Source organism: Hibiscus syriacus, unplaced genomic scaffold, assembly GCF_006381635.1.
Source record: "Hibiscus syriacus cultivar Baekdansim isolate YM2019G1 unplaced genomic scaffold, ASM638163v2 tig00110683_pilon, whole genome shotgun sequence".
In the NCBI taxonomy this organism is placed as follows: domain Eukaryota; kingdom Viridiplantae; phylum Streptophyta; class Magnoliopsida; order Malvales; family Malvaceae; genus Hibiscus; species Hibiscus syriacus.
The window spans coordinates 880,414-900,100 of NW_024062823.1; positions in this window are offsets into that span (position 1 = coordinate 880,414).

The window sequence follows — 19,687 nt, forward strand, 5'->3', positions numbered from 1 at the left end:
GCCATAGACCGATGACTCCCGGGGGGTACTCCTCTTTAACCAATCTGAAGAGTGGATCGATGAGGGCTATAAATAGCCTCGTTCCTGCAAACAAACAACACCAACAACAACAACAACAACAAAAACAAACAGAAACAAGAGCAAGAAAAAGTATAGGAGAACTTACCCAAGCATCGAAGTCCAAATGCCGTCAGAGAACGCATTTTACCGAAGGTAAAATCTTAGATCTAGGTCGATATAAAGATCTTTAGAGAAAAAGGAGGGTAGATTCGGATTGTGGGTATTTTGATTTACGATTTGGGCAAACTTGCGAAATTTCGGCCACCGTGTGTGGTGGCTGGTTGCGGTAGAATACGACGGCGTAAGGCTATCAGTCGGTTACCGATCTTCCTCAGGCGAGGAAATCTAGAGATAACCGAGAGGATCTCTAGTCTAGAGAGAGAAGAAAAGAGTGAAATTGGAGAATGAAGGCCTTAGGGCTGGTTTTAGGGCTTAAATACCCTCCCTTGTGCGACGTCGTTTTGGGGGAGGGTATCTTTATAATTTTAGCAGGGGCAAACTACACGTGTGATCCCTCCAGCTTTGTAAACCTTTCATTTTGGTCCCGAAAATAGGTTTTTACATTTTTTTAATTTGGTCTTTTAATTTTATTTAATTTCATTATAGTCTTGTTTATTACTTATATAATTTAGGGTAAATTACATAATTAGTATACAACTTTAGTATTATTTCGAATTAAGAGAATTATTTTTAATATTTTACGTTTTAAAAATTAATTATTATTATATGATTAATTATTATTAGTATTTTAAAATTATTATATGTAATTTTAATATAGTTATAATAATATTATAATAGGATTAATATATTATTTAGTAATCATTTATTATTATTTGTAAATTTAAATATAGAAAACAAGTTTACTATTTACTACAAAGACACTAATTAATAAATGTCGGTACCAATTTTGGGTGTTATGGGGGTGTTAATCCTTCCCATATGTAATCGACTCCCGAACTCTCTGGTAAGCAAACCGAGTTGTATTATTTTAATATTATTGTTAAGAATTTTTATTAAAATATGACATTTTGGTGACCAATCTCACCAAATAAAAAGATTGGTGGCGACTCTACAATTTGGTGTTTTATCTAATTCAAGGAAGATAAGAACTTACTTTTTCGAGACTAGTTACACCATTTGGGGTGTACTATTTGTACTCTATATCGTCGGGCAGAGAAACGTCTCGATAGCTTGGCAACTCCGCTGGGGAAGTTTTTTTAAAAAATGAGAGTCTAGCCACCAATTATTAATTATTTATCTTAGCAGTAAATAATAAAATTGTTTTAATTTTGTTTTAATTATTTTTATTATTTTACAAACTTTTGTTTTTCTATGTGTAAACAGATTTAATTTTGGGTCATTAGAATAAAATAATGGGCTATATATTATTTATTTTATGCTTTTCCTCACCCACTGTGCACTATATTCATGACATGAGCTAAAACCCCGCTCTTATCCTGTTTAAGTGAATGAGAAACTATTCCCTCGTGTGGTTTTCACCTCCGTATGGGATAGGGGACTATTCTTTGAGCTCACACCTTATGTTCCTCGTGTGGTCTTCACCTCCGTATGGACATAAGGAAGTGTGTTCCTTCAAATTGAACTTAATCCAAAAGTCTGTAATGAACTAGGATTGAGGGCTTGGCAATCCAAGGGGGCACCAACAAAGGACAAATTGTTGACCCATATAGCAAACCTAAAACCGGAGTCTAGGTGAAGCCTAACCCAATTGAGTCTTGTAAGATTAAGTACACAAGGGAAAAACATGTTGAATCTTTTATTTATTATTATTCTCAGAATAAATACATGCGAACTAGAAATCATGTGGTTAGGTTTGTTATTCTAAATAAAGCATGGAACTAGAAAACATGAGGTTAGGATATGTTTTTTTCTTACTAATCAGTTTTTGTATATATTCTAAAAATGCATATATTATTTGTTCTGTTTGCATTTTGCATAAACATGACATACCCAAGGGTGTTGATTTAAAAGTGATTATCAAAATCAAAAGGCTTTCATTATGGATAAAGAGTTTCATGAACATGTACACTATGAAATAGCCACATTAGGGTATCTTGAGGAAGCTTTTAAAATAATGGAGGGGTATGCACATAAAAATGCTGTTAGATTGGTACCGAAAGCCTTTTATGGTAAGAGCATCAATAGAAGCAATCACAAGGGAGAGAGTTTTTATGAAGCTCAAGCTCGTTTTTGGAGAGACAAAAACAAGAAATTGAGCACATAGGTTGAAACCATGCTTAATGATTTTCGAAAGTTTAGCCAAACCTTCAAAGATGTTGGACTAGGAAATGTCCCAGAAAATTAGATAGCAGGAATCATTAAACTGAAGAGTGATGCTGAGTATTGGAAAAATATACATGTGGATCAAGCAAAAAAATTCTCCTATGACTTTCAAACCGCTGAAGAAATATACAATGCAACCATCACCAATTTGGAAAAATGTCAAGCTGAAAACTAGATATTGTAGAATAATATAGCTAACATAGAAGCTTCATATTTGATCCATCAATGTGAGATTAATGCTAAATTAAAATCCACTAGAGCTCATAACCACACATTGCTGAAAATGGTGGATGATTATGGAGATCTGGTATAAGAACTTCTTAAACATAAAGGTTCTCTGATAAAGGAAAATGAACAATATTATCTACAACTTCGGGAAATGGCAGGTAAGATTCAAGAAAAAGAAGATGACATGAAGAAAGCTATTGCTCAAGCAAGCAAGATAGTCCAATAGCTAGCAAACTTAGCTGGTTTTACAAGGGAGCAAAAGCAGAATGACGAATTAACTTCTGAGCATGAATGGAAATTAACTTGGCTTTTTAAGGAGATATACAAATTAGGAGGGAAATATATCCCTTATATGTAAGTCACTCTTGAATTACACCTTCCATACATTTACATTCGCATATACATTCGCATTCTGCATAGCATAATAACATATGTTAATCATGAAAGCATGGGAGTAATCAGTGAAGGATTTTAGAATCAGGAATTCTGAAAGTACATTTAAGAATCAGAGACAGGTCTTTAAAAGATTAAAAGCAATGAATAGAATATTAGCTCGAGTTGGAAGGATTGAGAGAACCTAAGAACAACTTGTGGAAATCCAATAAGAAATGCTTGAAGAAGTAAAAATATTCCAAGTTGAGTCCAGGGAACAAATGAGTAAGATAAAGAGTATGATGGTTACTCTATTATATGGGGATAAAATATTAGAAGACTCTATGGAGCATGAAAAGATGAAAGCTTCAGTAGAAATTCTGGATTTCAATGATGTCGTTACTGATATAATGACAAATGACCAAGAACCTGTTGTGGAATGTAGAAATCCAATTCAACTTTATGGATCGGGAAATATGACAGAAAACATGGACATCGAAGTTGGTTCAAAGAAGAGAAATATGGAACAAGTACCATTGAAAATGGATAGAAAGGGCAAGAAGGACAAAAGGATGACACATCTCATTCCAATTCCAATTTTATATTCAAATTTGATACCCTTTCTCTTTGAAAGTGGTCTTGTGACACCCATCCCTCCTAGTACTTATTTGCATTCAAATTGGCAAAATGTCACGAATCCATGCAAATATCATTCTGGAGATTTTGATCATTCTACAGAAAATTGCATAATGCTGAAATTAAAAGTCTAAGACCTTATGACAAAAGGGTTATTATGTTTCAAAAATAGGAAACCTAAGTTCCTTAAAAATTCAAAATTGGTTGAAAAAGAGAAATCTTCAAATCAAAATTTCTTTCAAAACGATGGTAAAAAGTCATACAATCAAAGAAAAAATTTTCAGAAAAACAATATTAAGGAAACAGTCATATCAAGGGAATCTGTACCATGTTTTCCTTCAATCTCATGTAGCAAGTTATATGCCAAATTACATGAAGCACAACTTATTGCCCCGTGTCTAGCTAAATCTTTGGTACCTCCTTACCCAATATTGTATAATAAAAAGTTTTTTTGTGAGTATCATGTTGGAATCCGAGGACACTCCATCCAAAATTATGGCAACTTCAAACGAAGAATTCAATATCTTCTGACTCATGGAATTATAGAAGAAGATGCCAACAGTCAATCTATTTTGATCAAACATCTGGGAGACAACTCCGGAAATAAAGTTGATAGTGTCAAAACAAATGGAGGACCAGGCAAATCCAAGAAGGATGAAGTATGTATGGAAGATTTAACTCTCGATACTTCTCTTAAGCTAAAAGATGATGCAAAAATGAGAAATGAAAAAGCAAAAGGAAAGGTGATTCGAGACTGGCCTACAGGTTTAGAAAGAAATAAGGTAGATACAACCTTGGAGACACCTATATCAGATCTTTTAAAATCAAGAGAAGCAGAGAGCAATTCAAAGAAAGAAAATGTTACTCCAAGTACAACTGCAAGAAACATCCGGAATCAAGATACAGCTATTGTCACCAAAGAGATTGGTTCTGAAATTCAAACTGAGCCCAATTTCCAGCTGAAAAGATGATGATAGGATTTTACCAAGAGATAACTCAGGAGAAAGCAGAGATTTGTGTATCTAAAAACCCATCCAAAGAAGCTACCCGAGAAATGGTCAAGAAATGGGGGGGGGGAAATATCGACAAAGATCCTGGTTTGATTATACACCCAACATTCAAAGAATAAGGGGGTAGTGGAAGTTGTTATCTACCACTATTATACCTTTCATTTTGTAACATCTTGTTTGAACATGTCTTTGTTCCTTTCTCCACCTTTTGTAATAAAAATGTGTTGCTTTTAAGGTTATGAGCATTGAATCAATTTTGCAATCTTGCATTTCTTTGAATATCAATGGGTTAAAAAAACTATTACAATTAGAGTTATACATCTTTGAAAAAAGTATCAAGGTTGAACAAAGGACCCTGACCTTAACTCAGAAGAAATGCATCCCAAACACTACCCTCCCACAAATATGAGAGAGCTTTCTCCAATGTAGACAAAAGGCTTGGTATTTACATATAAAATCATACAACGTAGGGCATCTTGTGTAACATTACAAAGCTGACTAGAGTACTTTTCTATTGATGAGGTTCGACGATGAAACTTTGATAAATCTAGTCAAAGTCAATTGCTGGGGAAATTAAAATTTGGTAATGAAATTTTCTGAATTTCACCAAACACATAGACTATAACAGATTCCCTGTAAAAAAAAGTAAGAGTCTTATATGCAATAAAGCTATCCCTCTAGAGCAATTGGTTAATAGCTCTGGCTTTATGGATAAGTTTCAATTAGCCCAATGATGACTAATGTCAATAAAGCTGAATTTAGTTAGCCAAAATGGTAAAAGAAGTTGTTATAAGAAGGTGAAATAAATACTTGTTATAGTCTACTTCGCACACGTGCACACAGAAATTTGGTTATTAGATAGATGTTTTCACACTGCTTTAAATAGAATCAAAGATTTTAGAGAATTGAAATGGAGGTATTCTAGAAGGTCTAGTAACTGTTATACCAAATTGTGTCATTTTGTATGCATCCGGTTAAAAATACCAAGTCAAGAAAGTGAGGCATGTGAAAATGTTCACAAAAGATGAGTGACATCTTCACTAAGATGTAACCATAGAAAATAGGGAAGCTAACCTGAAACTAACTTCTCAATCTTAATACTTGTCAAAGAACTATAACTCTAAAATAGTAAAAGTTATTGATTCTTTTTGATATTCTTTGAATTCATACTTATGATTTGATTCTATTGTGAACCTGTAAGGTACAATATTTTTCAAAATTCTTTCATTCTTTAATAAAAAATGAGAAAGAACATTTTTAAACTGGATGGTCTCAAACCAGAAAGAATCTTGAGCTAAGTCAATTCTACCTCTATTAGAAAAAGGAATAAGCAAAGGCCAGAATGATGAAACATTTCGCATTCTTAAAAGCAAAAAGCCTGAGAAACCAAAGTCTAGGGAATTGTACTTATAATGTTCCTTTGTGACAATCTATTAAGATAAAAAGAAAGGCACATATCCCATTGTATAGCAAAAAAGGAAAAATGCAACCAGTCAAAAAAAGATGATTACCTCATTTGGAAGAGACACATATCTAAAACATTTATGTCTGAATAATTGATTACTTCTTAAGTTTGTAATGACATGAAGAGAATCCCTCAAGTTACATTGTTGTTTAGTAACATTGAAATGAGAACATTCAAGATCAAGAGATTTGGCACGAATCAAGAACATGTATACCTACAAGGGGGCATTATCAAATTTAGACCTCATGAGAAGCCTGAATGGACATTAAAAGTGAACTTTACAACTTAGAATGTTGGGACATCTTGAAGGCCCATTTCAGACAAAAATAATTCAAGTAGGATATTTTGAACGATCACATCAATGTTGGAGTATTTTTTGAAGGCTCATATCATAAATGTTGAACACATTTTGAAGGCTCACGTCAATAAAAGAAAAATATTAGGGTATGCTAGACTCTTATCATCCTAGAAAGATCATCGATTTGAGCAAATATTTCCATTAAAGTAGAAAGGTATGAATAATGAAAATGGTGAAACAATAACAATAGAATTGACCATACATCACTGTTCTGTCTACCATACGGTCACATTATCCCCACATGGGTCACAAGAAAAAATGAATGTATTGTCAAAGGTTCCTTAATATGATCTCACTTATTGGAGTATCATTGTGACATCATACAAAAGATCTGGACATCATGCAAAGAGTTCCCTGTTTGAGAAATCTAGACAGAAACCATAGGAAATGATGAATGTGTTGTCAAATGTTTTATGAACCAGTAAATATGGTATTGAACCAATGTTACGATCATGTGGTTGACTTAAAATTAGGTTTGTCTATTTTTCCAAGGTCAGAAATGAGAAATGATGAAGATTTCTTTCCACAAAGAAATGTTGGAACTTAAACAACAAGAAACTAGTGGAGTCAACTAAGATTGAATGATGAATTGTTGTTAAAAATCTTGACATGATATGGTTTAAATAACCTTATTTGAGATCTGATTAGATGTGGAGACATGAAAGGAATTAGGATAAATCCTTCATATGATATGTTTCAAAAGTCAAATCAGAATAGATGTGGCTGATATCTTGATTAAATCTCTGATAAGTTTGGCATAGTTATGTCTACATTTTGTAAAGATGATAGATTCTCTTTTCAAAGACAGAAAGCTTTACCGGATTTCTACACAAGTTCAGATAGAGACAACTGGTATTATCAAGAATAAATTCGAGCAACCAGGTCATAATTCTGAGTATGGAAAAAGTCCCATGAAACAGTTCTTCTGAGACTTTAATGTAAAGAAGGCACAAAGATACAAGTTGATCAGATGGATATTCATAAATGCAAGCCTGATAGCATAAATTGCTATAATATTTGAAGATAGCCTTGAAAAATAAGAATATCAAATTTTGGATTCAGATGAAGATTGATACATTCATAAAAACATAATTTGCATAAAGGTCATACATTTCATTAATACATTTGCATTTGCATAAATAAATTTTTCATAAGAAAATGCAGGGACAAAATACCTTATGAGTATAAGGTAGGATTCAAATCCCAAATGAAGGAGTCATGTTTGGAGAGACAAACATTTAAAGAATAGATGGACGCAATCTACAATGGAAGCGGTATTTTGGGGCATGCCCAACCAACAAGTTGTTTTGAAAAAAAAGGAGTAATTTTCAACATTTCTCATTCAATCTTTTCCAAAAAATGGAATTTTTGAAAATCTCTTGAGCAAGATCGTTCTTTTCAAGTCAAACAAACTCCACGGAAGAGTTGTGGAAACAAATACAACTAAGAGTCTGATCTTCATGGAAGAGTAATGAAATTAGATTCTTATCAAGTCAATCATTCTCAGTCTTCACAAAATAGTAGTGAAGCAAGAACAAGATCAAAATTCACTCTCCACGGAAGAGTAGTGGAACGGTTTTTTCAGCAAAGTATGAAACCTTCACGGAAGAATAGTGAAGTAATCCAATTGCGAGTCTGATCTTCACGGAAGAGTAGTGAATTTAGATTCTTATTAAGTCAATCATTCAGTTGTTTTCACGGAAGAGTAGTAAAATAGATTATGTTCAAGTCATGCAAATTCAGCCTTCACAGAAGAGTAGTGAAGCAAATCGTTTGCAAGTCATCCTCAGCCTCCACAGAAGAGTAGTGAAGTAGGAGAATGATCAGATGGAAATTCGCTCTCCATGAAAGAATAATGGAACAAATCTCCAGTAAAGCAAAAAGTTCACTCGACAAAAACATGTTATCTTTTTATCTTTACTTTATTCTTGTTTATACAAAAATAGGTAAAGAGGGGTAGCTATCGACATTAGTTTTCGTCCGAGTGACGTTTATTATAGATATGTATATATATAATAATATTATTTTATAAATATTATTATTACAAAGCCCGAAGGCCTGGTTACAAAGCAAATCACAGGCCCGGTTACAACCATACCCAAACCCGATTCAGATTCAGGCTCAGACCCATCTAAGCCCAGATCCAGTAGGTCCACGAGCGAACCCAACTCTGCTAGGGTTTCTCTCCATCTTCTCCAGCCGCCAGCAACTCCCAGCCGTTCGATCTCAAATCAGATCAAGGGTCTAGATCGAGCCAACAGAAACCCTAGGGTTATCATCTCGTCGCCTCCACATCTCCAATTCGACGCTACCACAACTCCACCGCCACACCAGATCTCACCAGAGCACTCCAGAAGGCTCTAGAAGAAGATTATCAGTCGTACACGTCGCAACCCTAGGGTGAAGCACCACCATAGACTTGTGACTCATGGGGGGTACTCCTCTTTAACCAGTTTAAAGAGTGGATCGACAAGGGCTATAAATAGCCTCGTTCTTGCAAACAAACAACAACACCAACAACAACAACAACAAAAACAAATAGAAACAAGAGCAAGAAAAAGTAGAGGAGAACTTACCCAATCATCGAAGTTCAAAAGCCATCGGAGAATGTATTTTACCGAAGGTAAAATCTTAAATCTAGGCCGATTGAAAAATCTTTAGAGAAAAAGGAGGGTAGATTTGGATTATGGGTATTTTGAATATAGTTATAATATAATATTATAATAGGATTAATAATATTATTTAGTAATCATTTATTATTATTTGTAAATTTAAATATAGAAAACAAGTTTACTATTTACTAAAAAGACACTAATTAATAAATGTCGGTACCAATTTTGGGCGTTATGGGGGTGCTAATCCTTCCCCATATGTAACGACTCCCGAACTCGTTTTTCTGGTAAACAAACCCTAGTTGTATTATTTTAATATTATTCTTAGGAATTTTTATTAAAATAATATGACATTTTGGTGACCAATCTCACCAAATAAAAAGGTTGGTGGCGACTCTATAATTTGGTGTTTTATCTAATTCAAGGAAGATAAGCACTTACTTTTTTTAGACTAGTTACATCGTTTGGGGTGTACTATTTACACTCTCTGTCGTCGGGCAGAGAAACGTCTCGACACAAATTTAAGGCAAAATGTTTTTGGACTTGAATTGAATTTATTCAAAGTTTTAAAAAGGTTTCAAAAACAATTCAAAGTCCATTAAATTCGAATTTGAGTAAAAATGCAAATGTGTATCGATACCCCTATGAGTGTATCCATACACTGGTGTACCAATACCCCATACAGGTGTATCCATACACCTATGATTGCTCAAACACCGAATGCAAAAAAAGGTATCGATACCCCTATGATTGTATCCACACACTTGTGTATCGATACCCCCTGCAGTGTATCCATACCCTTGGCTGCAATGGCTAGTAACGACTAGTTTAATTTGAATTTAATGAAGGTGTATTGATACCCTATGAAGGTGTATTGATACCTATGAAGGGGTATCGATACCCCCTGTTATGGGTAGCCTATTTTTGTAGAAAAATCATCCAAAAAGGGCTCCAAAACAACCCCAATAGCTATATACGACTTCAAACTCATTTCAAGCTATAAATACAAACTGAGGAAACTTGAAGATAAAATAGAACACTTATTCAAGTAATCAAACACAAGATAAGAGTTTTTCATTCTTATTTCATCTTTCTCTTGTAATTATTTTGTTCTTGTGAGCTTAATTCTTGTAAACACCTACTTAGAGAGGTTTTCTTGTTTACATTTCCTTTCATTTTAAAGGGGAACGGTTCTAGTTAAGCCGTGTAAAAACTAGGGATAAGATTCTAGTTTAGCCCTTAAAAAACTAGGGAGTTGTAAAGGTTATCTCTTTGTCCTGTAAAAAGAAAGACAAAATTAGTGAATTTGTTGGAAAATCCTTGGTGAGGAGCAGAGGTAGTGGATGTAGACTTGGCTGAGAAGTCGAACCACTATAAATCGCTGTGTAATTTTCTATCTTTCAATCTCCTTACTCCTAAACACAAAAACTGACCTGACCCCTCTTGGCGAACCCTTTCGGTTGTCGATTCGAGCTTCCGCAAAATCCTAACAAGACTTATACGGATCAAGTTCAATTCGAGGAGGTATGTTTCCCTATGTCCACACAGAGGTGATTACCATCACGAGGACCATAAGGCGTGTGCCCTGGGAGTGATTAACTATCCCATGCAGAGGTGAAAACCATCACGAGAGAGTAGATTCTCACTATCACTTAAATGGGATGGAGCGGGGTTTTAGCTCATATTATGTAAATGCAACTACACAATGTGTGTGGAAAAGTTAAAAAATACAATATAAACAGGTAACACAAAATAGAGTTGTCAATTCCTTTATACTTATTTAATCTAAAAGCATTATCACAATATAACTATTTAGTGGTTGATCAAATTATAAACATAAAACAAATCAAAAAACCTAAGGGATCTCAAATTAAATCATGACAAATTTATAATTTTTATTGCAAAGATAATTAATTAATTAATTACTTAATAACCTAACTCTCGAATGTCCCCAGTGGAGTTGTCAAACTATCGATACTTTCCTTTTTAAAATCTAAGGTCGATTAAAAAATTGAGATTTTATAAACACGTTTGCCTCGAATAATTTGGGACTCAAATTAATAAAACAAAATCGGTTCATGGAGCTGCCACCAATCTTTTATTAGGGTGTGATTAGGCACCCAAAAACATATTTTTCATTTTAATAAAATATTAATTTTAATTAAAATGACAATTTTACAACCTGCGTTATCAAAAATCTGAGTTCGAGAATCGGTTACTTATGGGAAATGATTAAAAACCCCACAACACCCTAAATTGGTACCTAATTAATTAATTAGTTATCCTTACAATAAATCTTATACGTTTGAATATAATTTATTTTTATATCCCTTTTAAACACATATAAAATAAGACAAAAATTTTAAAAAAAACGTATACCAAATGAATACAATTAATTGACTATTTCACCAACCTTTAATAAGAATAAGGATGTTCAATTATTTAAAGACATCGAGGCTAGACCTTATATCTATTCTAATAGCCTTTTCTCGATGAATTTAATTAAAAGAACATAATATTTTTCTCATTCCTAAATTTTAAATGAAATCAATTTTATTTATGTCGGTTGATATGATATCCTTTTATTTTAAGCCATTGGAAGCGATATCTTATTCTTTCAGACTTTAATACCCCAAATTTTGGTTAGCGACCAAAATATAAGTTTTTAAAGTTTAATGGCCAAAGTATAAAATTTGGAAACTTTTAGGGAGCAAGTGGTAATTTTACCAAAAATAATTTTTATTCCATAAATTGATAGTTTACTCTTGAGAGTGGGATTTTATTGAAATCAGACTCTTGATCCGGAATTTATGTTGAAAACTAGAAATGGTTAAAGTCCAGTAAGAAATCGGTAAATCGGATTGAATAGAAATTTCAGGAAAAATTGAAGGATATGATAAATTAGGATTAAATTTTTTATTTCCACATGTTTAAATGATGCAAAATAATATGGATCATTGGATTTGAATATTTATTTTCATGTTTAATTTGGATCGTTGGATAAAAGTGGCAAGATTGCAATTTTTGGAAAGTTGCTTGGTAAAATTGGAAGAGGGTAAAATAATTTGTTCATCTTTGACTTTGAAAGATGCTAATATTTATGTGTCTTGGTTGGATGGTAATTATCAAGTTTTATTAATGGAAAAATGGACATTTTTCATTAAATGAATATTTTATTCATTTAAGCTTAAATAAAGGTTAAATTAACATGAAATTTAGGCCATTTTTCAGCTCCATTTCATGCTCCACATGACCTAAGGTAAAAAAAAATTCTTTTTAATTTTTGAGCAATTTCCTTCAGTTTTGGATCTTACTGTGAAATAGAAAATTGTTATACATGAAAAACATTTAAATTTGCTACCAATATTGCATGCTAATCTTGCTTGTGTTCAAAGATCTCAAATTCTAGGGTTTGTGTTTACATTAGGGTTTATGAAATTAATGAAAGATTTTGATGTTTTGAGGTTGTAGAATCATATACAAGCATGATTTTTGATTAAAATCACTTGTACATGGCTATATAAGCCTATGTTGAATTCACTCAAACCCTAGCTTTAGGGTAAATATGTATTTTGGTGAAATTAAGTTACGGGTTTGATTCTAGAGGTCTTGAAATGTTAAATAAAGATTGGTTTCATACTTGAATCAAATGAAAATTATGAGAATTAGACCATGAGGAAATAAGTTGGAAATTTTTTTGGAAAATTCTCATGGATTAGAAATGATATTTGAAAGGTTCTACAAGACTTAGAAAAAAATTTGGGTCATTTTGTAATTTTTTAAAAGTTGAGGGACCTATTTAACAATTTTGAAAAGTTATGGGATAATTGTGTAATTACTCAATAATTGATGTATATTACTAGAAATTACTGTTTCAGGGCTGAAATTGAATTTAGAATGTGAAATTAAGTCATTTTAGAAAGTTAGCAAAGTTTAAGTACAAAATAGTGAATACTGAGAAAGTTAGTGGATTAAGTGGTAATTATGGTATTGTTGAGGTATTGAGCTGAAAATTAAATGTTGGAATTTGTTTGGGCTTAATTGGACTTGGATTGAAGAATTTATGACAATGACTCATTATGAATAAAAAAGGAAAAGTTAAGATGAATTTTAAAACAATCCAAAAATAATAATACTTTTGAGTATTATTATTTTATAAAAATGTTAGTAAGGATACTAAAATTGTATTTTATAATTTTATATAGTTTGTATGATGCTTGTGTAGATCATGATCGAACTCGTGATACGAGCAAAACGAAAGGCATGGAAAAAGTTCAAGAATAATTGGATTTCGATAGTAAAGCATAATAGTGAGGCATACCAAGTGAGTGAATTTATTATGTACTTATATGATATGAGGACGACTTATGATGAGTCAACCTCGAATGTTTTTATAAAAGCATATTTTACTGTACTTTGAAAAAATTTCATAAAGTTTATGAAAATTATTTTACGAATAGTTTAAGGATATGAATTTTTCTAAAATAGATGGATGAACTTTTATATTATTTTAACAGCTATCGATATTTCAGAATAAATGTTTAATCTACAAATTTGATTTAAAGGACTATTGTATGTACATTGAGAGTCGTAGGTGCATTTCGACATACTTTGTGTATGATGGTTTTCGATCGATTTTGTTTAATGTGTATGTTGCATTTTCGTATCAGTACTTTGTGTGCTTTCGGCACTATGTGTTCATCCATGGTATTCATAATGAGTTTGTGAATTACCATTTCGTTATATTATTATAGTGTTGTTGTCATTATAGAACCTATGCTTTCGTTTAGCACTTATGTACAACTCATGTACCTTTTTATTCTCATTTGACATACATTGGGCAATAAATGTATATTTTGAAAAATACTGATTGTTAAGTATGTTAGCCATACTAAATATTATTTCGCAGGTTATGTGAAAGAAACTTGGTTTACCAAGTCAGTTTTATTTATTATTATGATTTATATGATTAAATTTGTATTTTGATCTTTTATGGCATACTTATGTTTTGGTTACACCTAATTTATATTACTATACCTCACTAAGTGAATACTTAGTGTGTGATGGTTTCACGCATAGGTAATCGAGTATAATCGGAGTAAGGAGTGCAGCTGATATCATCTGTCGAGGATTGTCTTATCAGTAACAGTGTGACATCTTTAGATGTTTATTTTGATATTAATAGTTGGCATGTACTTAGATATATTATGATGTTCTTCTAATAAGATACTTGGTATTTGGTTGTAGTATTATATTACGTTTGACAAAAACTAATGTTTGATGGATTTTTAAATGTTATTTTATATATTAGTAGTTGAAGAATTTTTATAAACTATATTTTTTAAATTGTTTATTTAAAGAAACAAAATTTTATTGGTTTTCAAGTATGATATTGTTTTAAAAGTCATGTGATATTTGTAACTCGTGTAGGGGGACGTATACGGGAAATGGGTATTATATTTATTAGTATCAGAGCTACAAGTTTAACCGATTCTCGGCCAAAAATGAGTGTATTTTTGTAAAAAGTGTGTACATGTACTAGGATGTCAAAGTTACTGATACGATGTCAATTTGATATGATTGATGTCACTCCTCACTAACTTAAGTTGTTATTATGTGTGTTGTGTTAGATGTCAGAAACTAAGGATAAAGGTAAGAAGTTGATAATGTTGAAAGGAAGGTCGAGATTGAAATCGACCCAAAAAGGTCTGACATGACTTCAGTATCACACCTTATAAGAGTTGGAGCTGTAAGGGAATTTCCTCCATTCTATGGAAGAAATGCCCCAGCATTTAATGAAGTTACTAAATTAGAGGAATCCATTAAAAATTTAAATAGATTACAAGAGAAATTGAATCAGATGAGGATCCAGAGGAGATTATTGAATCTATTGATGACTCTAAGGTTTCTACAGGTAAGCTTAAATATTAGAGGAATATTTAATTTAAGCATTAAGTTGCTTAAAGAAATGTTGATTTGAGTTAGAGGAAACAAGTAAGCGGTAAGTAATATGTTTGCTAAAAGTTTGAAGAAAGCTGAGTTATTAGTGAATTCAATGATAATTATTTTATCATTAGAAAGGTTTTAAAATGAGTTTGAATAAGAGTAGATGTTAAGTTCTATATACTTGATAGAGTTACCTTGAGAAGGTAAATTTGTGGAATGGATTGTCTACCCCCTCCATGCTACAATAAATTATCGCTTAGATTGTGGTTGATTTAAGAGAACTTGAAAAGTTTCAAATTCGTAGTGGTAGGGAAAAGAATAAATTTGTTTACTAGTGTGATTTTAGAATTAACTAATATGAAGTTATTGCTACAAAGTTTTCAAGTCTTCTTATTAAACGATGTGGACAGTTAGACTTTCATAGTTGAGATGGAAAATGTTTCAACTGCTTGAGAATATTTTTAATGGATCCTAAAAAGTTATACGGATTACCTCGAGAATGAAATAAAAAATTTTAAAATAGAGGCATTCTATTCGACTTGGTGTCAAGTGATATAATAGCAGTAAACCCTATGGGTCATGGTGCAAATGTGAGTCTGACATATAGTAAATATCTTATAAAGATTCAAGGGGCTATGTTTCTGGTGAATCTAATGGAATTATCATTTGACGATTTTAAGATCATATTGGGCATGGGTTGGTTGTCTCCGCATTATGGATGGTTTGATTGTCGCAAGAAGAGATTATTTCATAAAGATGCGGAGGATTTGGGAACTATAATGATTTGTGGTGATATCGACAATGATTGCGAAGAAAATGATGTCAGAAGGATGTATAACTTTCTAGATAATGTGATAGATACTTAAGTATCTGAAGTAAGGTTGTATGATATTCTCACAGTTCAGGAATTTTCAGATGTATTTTCAGATGAATTACCAGGGTTACCTCTAGATCGAGATGTGGAATTCAAGATTTATGTTTACCTGGGTACTGAACCTGTTTCTATGTCTCCATATTGAATGGCCCCAACTGAGCTAAGAGAATTAAAGGCCCAATTACAGGAGATGCTCGATCGAGGTTTCATTAGACCGAGTGTTTCACCTTGGGGAGTACATGTACTATTGGCGAAAAGAAAGATGAATCTATACAGTTATGCATAGATTATCGACAATTGAATAAAGTGACAATAAGAATAAGTATATACTTATGAGAATTGATGGTTTGTATGATCAATTGGAATGTGTAGTAGTGTTAACTAAGATTGATATTCGGTCTGGATACCATCAATTGAAGATTAAAGAAGAGGATATTCCAAAGACAACTTTTCGGACCGGTATGTAAACTACAAGTTGTGGTGATGCCATTTGATTTGACTAATATTCGTGTAGCATTTATGGATTTGATTAATCAAGTGTTCCAGCTTTATTTGAATCAAATTTTGGTGACTCTTTGAGAGAAAAAATAGTACTTCAAGCTATTGAAATATGAATTCCGGTTGACAAAAGTTGATTTTCTTGGCCATGTTATTTTGACAGATGGCATAAGGGTAGATCCCAAGAAAATTCATTCTATAGTGGATTGAACCCCCCAAAGAACATCTCAGAAGTTTAGAGTTTCTTGGGACTTGTTGATTACTATCAAAGGTTCGTGAATAACTTTTCGATGATAGCTTTATCGCTAACCAAGCTTTTAATGAAAGACATGTCTTTTGTTTCGACGGAGAAGTGCCAAGAGAGTTTTGAAACGCTAAAGAAGGTTTTAACAAAGGAACCAATGCTTGCACAACCTGAGTCGGATAAAGATTATGTGGTTTTTAGTGATGCATCTCATAACAACTTGAGATGTGTGCTTATGCAAAAAGGTAAAGTTGTGGCCTATGCCTCGAGGTAGTTAAAGACTCACGAAAAGAATTACCTGATGCATGATTCAGAGTTGGCAGCGGTTGTGTTTGCTTTAAAGATTTGGTGACATTACTTGTATGGTGAGCGGTGCTATATTTATACGGATCAAAAAAGTCTAAAATAATTACTGTTGAAAACATTTTGATATTTCGATATAACAAATTAAGATAAATGAATTTTAAGGTTTTCCTAAAGATTTTCTAAGTATATTCGATATAATTATTTGAATATCAAAATATTACTCCAAATCTTTCAAAAATCATTTTTAATCCTTACTCAAGTGTAAAATTAAGTTTTAATCTTAAAATAATTTCAAAATAATTTTACAAAGTATTTCGAACCATTTCAAATCCAAAAATTCCAGTATGTCCAGAGGGAACTGATTCCCCCCCAAGGGGGTACCGATTCCCCCTGAATGGTTTGGCTCCGAGAAAAATAGAATGCTCGGAGGGAACCGATTCCCCCTGTTTAATGGTCGAAATATTTGAATTTTACACTTAGGGAACTGATTCCCTATGAGGGGGTACCGATTCCCCCCACGCTCCAAGCAGAAATATTAATTATTTTCACACTTAAACGGCTCTAATAACTTCATTAATGATCCCCAACGTTCAAAAGTGATTCAAGTTGTACTTAAATAAGCTTAGAAGCCATTGATCAATAACAAGAAACATCAAGCAACTAGAATCAAGAGAGAATCAAAGAGAAAGCATCAAACCTCAAGTTTGAGCATTTCAAGCCTATTTTTCATTCAATATTCATTTTCCTTTCAAGAACACTTATTGTGCTCAATTATATTTATTCTTGAGTGTTCTTTCTTTGTTCTAGAATTGTGCAAACATCTTACCTTGTGAGGTTTTCTTATAAGTTTGCGAAATTTGTAACCTTCTCTTTGAGAAATAGTGTTCTCAAGAATTGGGGTATAATTCTTGAGAGAGTTGTAAGGTTATCTCTTTGGCCTCAAAAGAAAGAAAAAATTAGTGAATTTGTTGGAAAATCCTTAGTGTGGATAGCTAAGGTAGTGGACGTAGACTTTTTTGAGAAAGTTGAACCACTGTAAATCGCTGTGCAATTACTTTAAATTTTCTGCAAAAGTTTCCACCAAAATTTTAAATGCCAATTCACCCCCCTCTTGGTCGATTCCATCGATCGATTAACTCAACAATTGGTATCATAGCCTCACTCATTTGAAGGTTTAATCGCCTCTTGAGTCGATTTGGGAAGAGTTACATCGATTATCAAGTCATCAATGGCCTCCGCTTCAAATTTCGACTCCAATCTCGATTCGATGCCCGTCAACAAGCCTCCTTTCTTTAATGGAGCTAACTATGCCTATTGGAAGAATAGGATGATGTACTTCATTCAAGCAAGTGACATGGGAGAATGGAATGCCGTAGAAGAAGGATACATCAAGCCTCTCACTCATCCAAGATTGTGGAGAGAAGGAGAGACAAGAATGTTCCAGCTCAACTCCAAAGCCATCCATATCATATTTTGTGCTCTTGGACCAGATGAATACGAAAGAGTTTCATCTTGTACAACCGCCAAAGAAATATGGGACAAACTTCAAGTCACTCATGAAGGTACCGATGAGGTAAAGAAATCTAAAATTAGTATTCTAACGCATAGCTATGAAAATTTCAGGATAAAACCAAATGAAGATATCAAAGCTATGATGGATAGATTTTCAACGATTGTCAATGGTCTCAAATCATATGGAGAGATCATTTCAAATGAAAAGCTTATGAGGAAGTTAGTATACTCCCTTCCAAAATCGTGGCAATCAAAGAAGACGGCAATCATCGAGTCTAAGGACCTAACGTCCTTAACTCTTAAAGAACTAATTGGTTCCCTTCTCACTCATGAAATGATGCTTGAAGATGAAGTGGACCTCGATAAGATTGACGAGACACCAAAGGAGAAGGAGAAGAAAAAAAACATTGGAGTTACTCTCAAATCCACAAAAGATAAGAGTGATTCGAATGATGATGATGATGACGAGGACATTATTTGCCAAAAGATTCAGAAAGTTGATGACGCCCAACCGAGGAAGAAAATTCAAACGTCATGAAGGCTTCAAAACTAAATCGAAGGAGAAAGACCCGATCATTTGCTATGAATACAAAAAGCCAGGGCATGTCAAATATGGTTGCCCACAATTGAAGAAAAATGGTCAATCCAAAAAGAAGTACAAGGCTCATGTAGCTACATGGAGCGATGAAGAAGGTTCTGATGAAGAGGAACAAGAAGTTGCAAACTTGTGCTTAATGGCTATCGGGGAATATTCTAAGGTAACCTCTAACTCATTCGATTTGGATGAATTATCTTATGATGAGTTATTAGAGGATTATAATGGGTTGGATTCGGATTATAAGACTCTATTTTCAAAATAAAAAAGTGATATTTCAAAATTGAAAAACGAAAATAGTCTTATATCCAAGACCAACAATGAGCTTGAAAGTAAGATCAAAGAATTGCAAATCAAAATTAATGATTATGAAAAGAAAAATACTGATTTGCATAACTTACTTTCAAAAGTCCATGATGATCATCAAAAGAATATTGATGATCTTAAAACTTCTTTTAATAAGGTTGGAACAAAAAGTTTTGAAAAGGGTGAGAATTCAAAATCCAACTTTGTTAAGAAAAGTTTTAGAAGCTACAATCATAGAAGTCCTCAACGAACCTTGAATGGTAAAATTGTTAGGAGTATAAGGGTTCCTAAAGAATTCATTACTATTAAAGATAAGGATGTCCTTCATAAATGAATACCAAAGGGGGCAAGGATTTTAGAA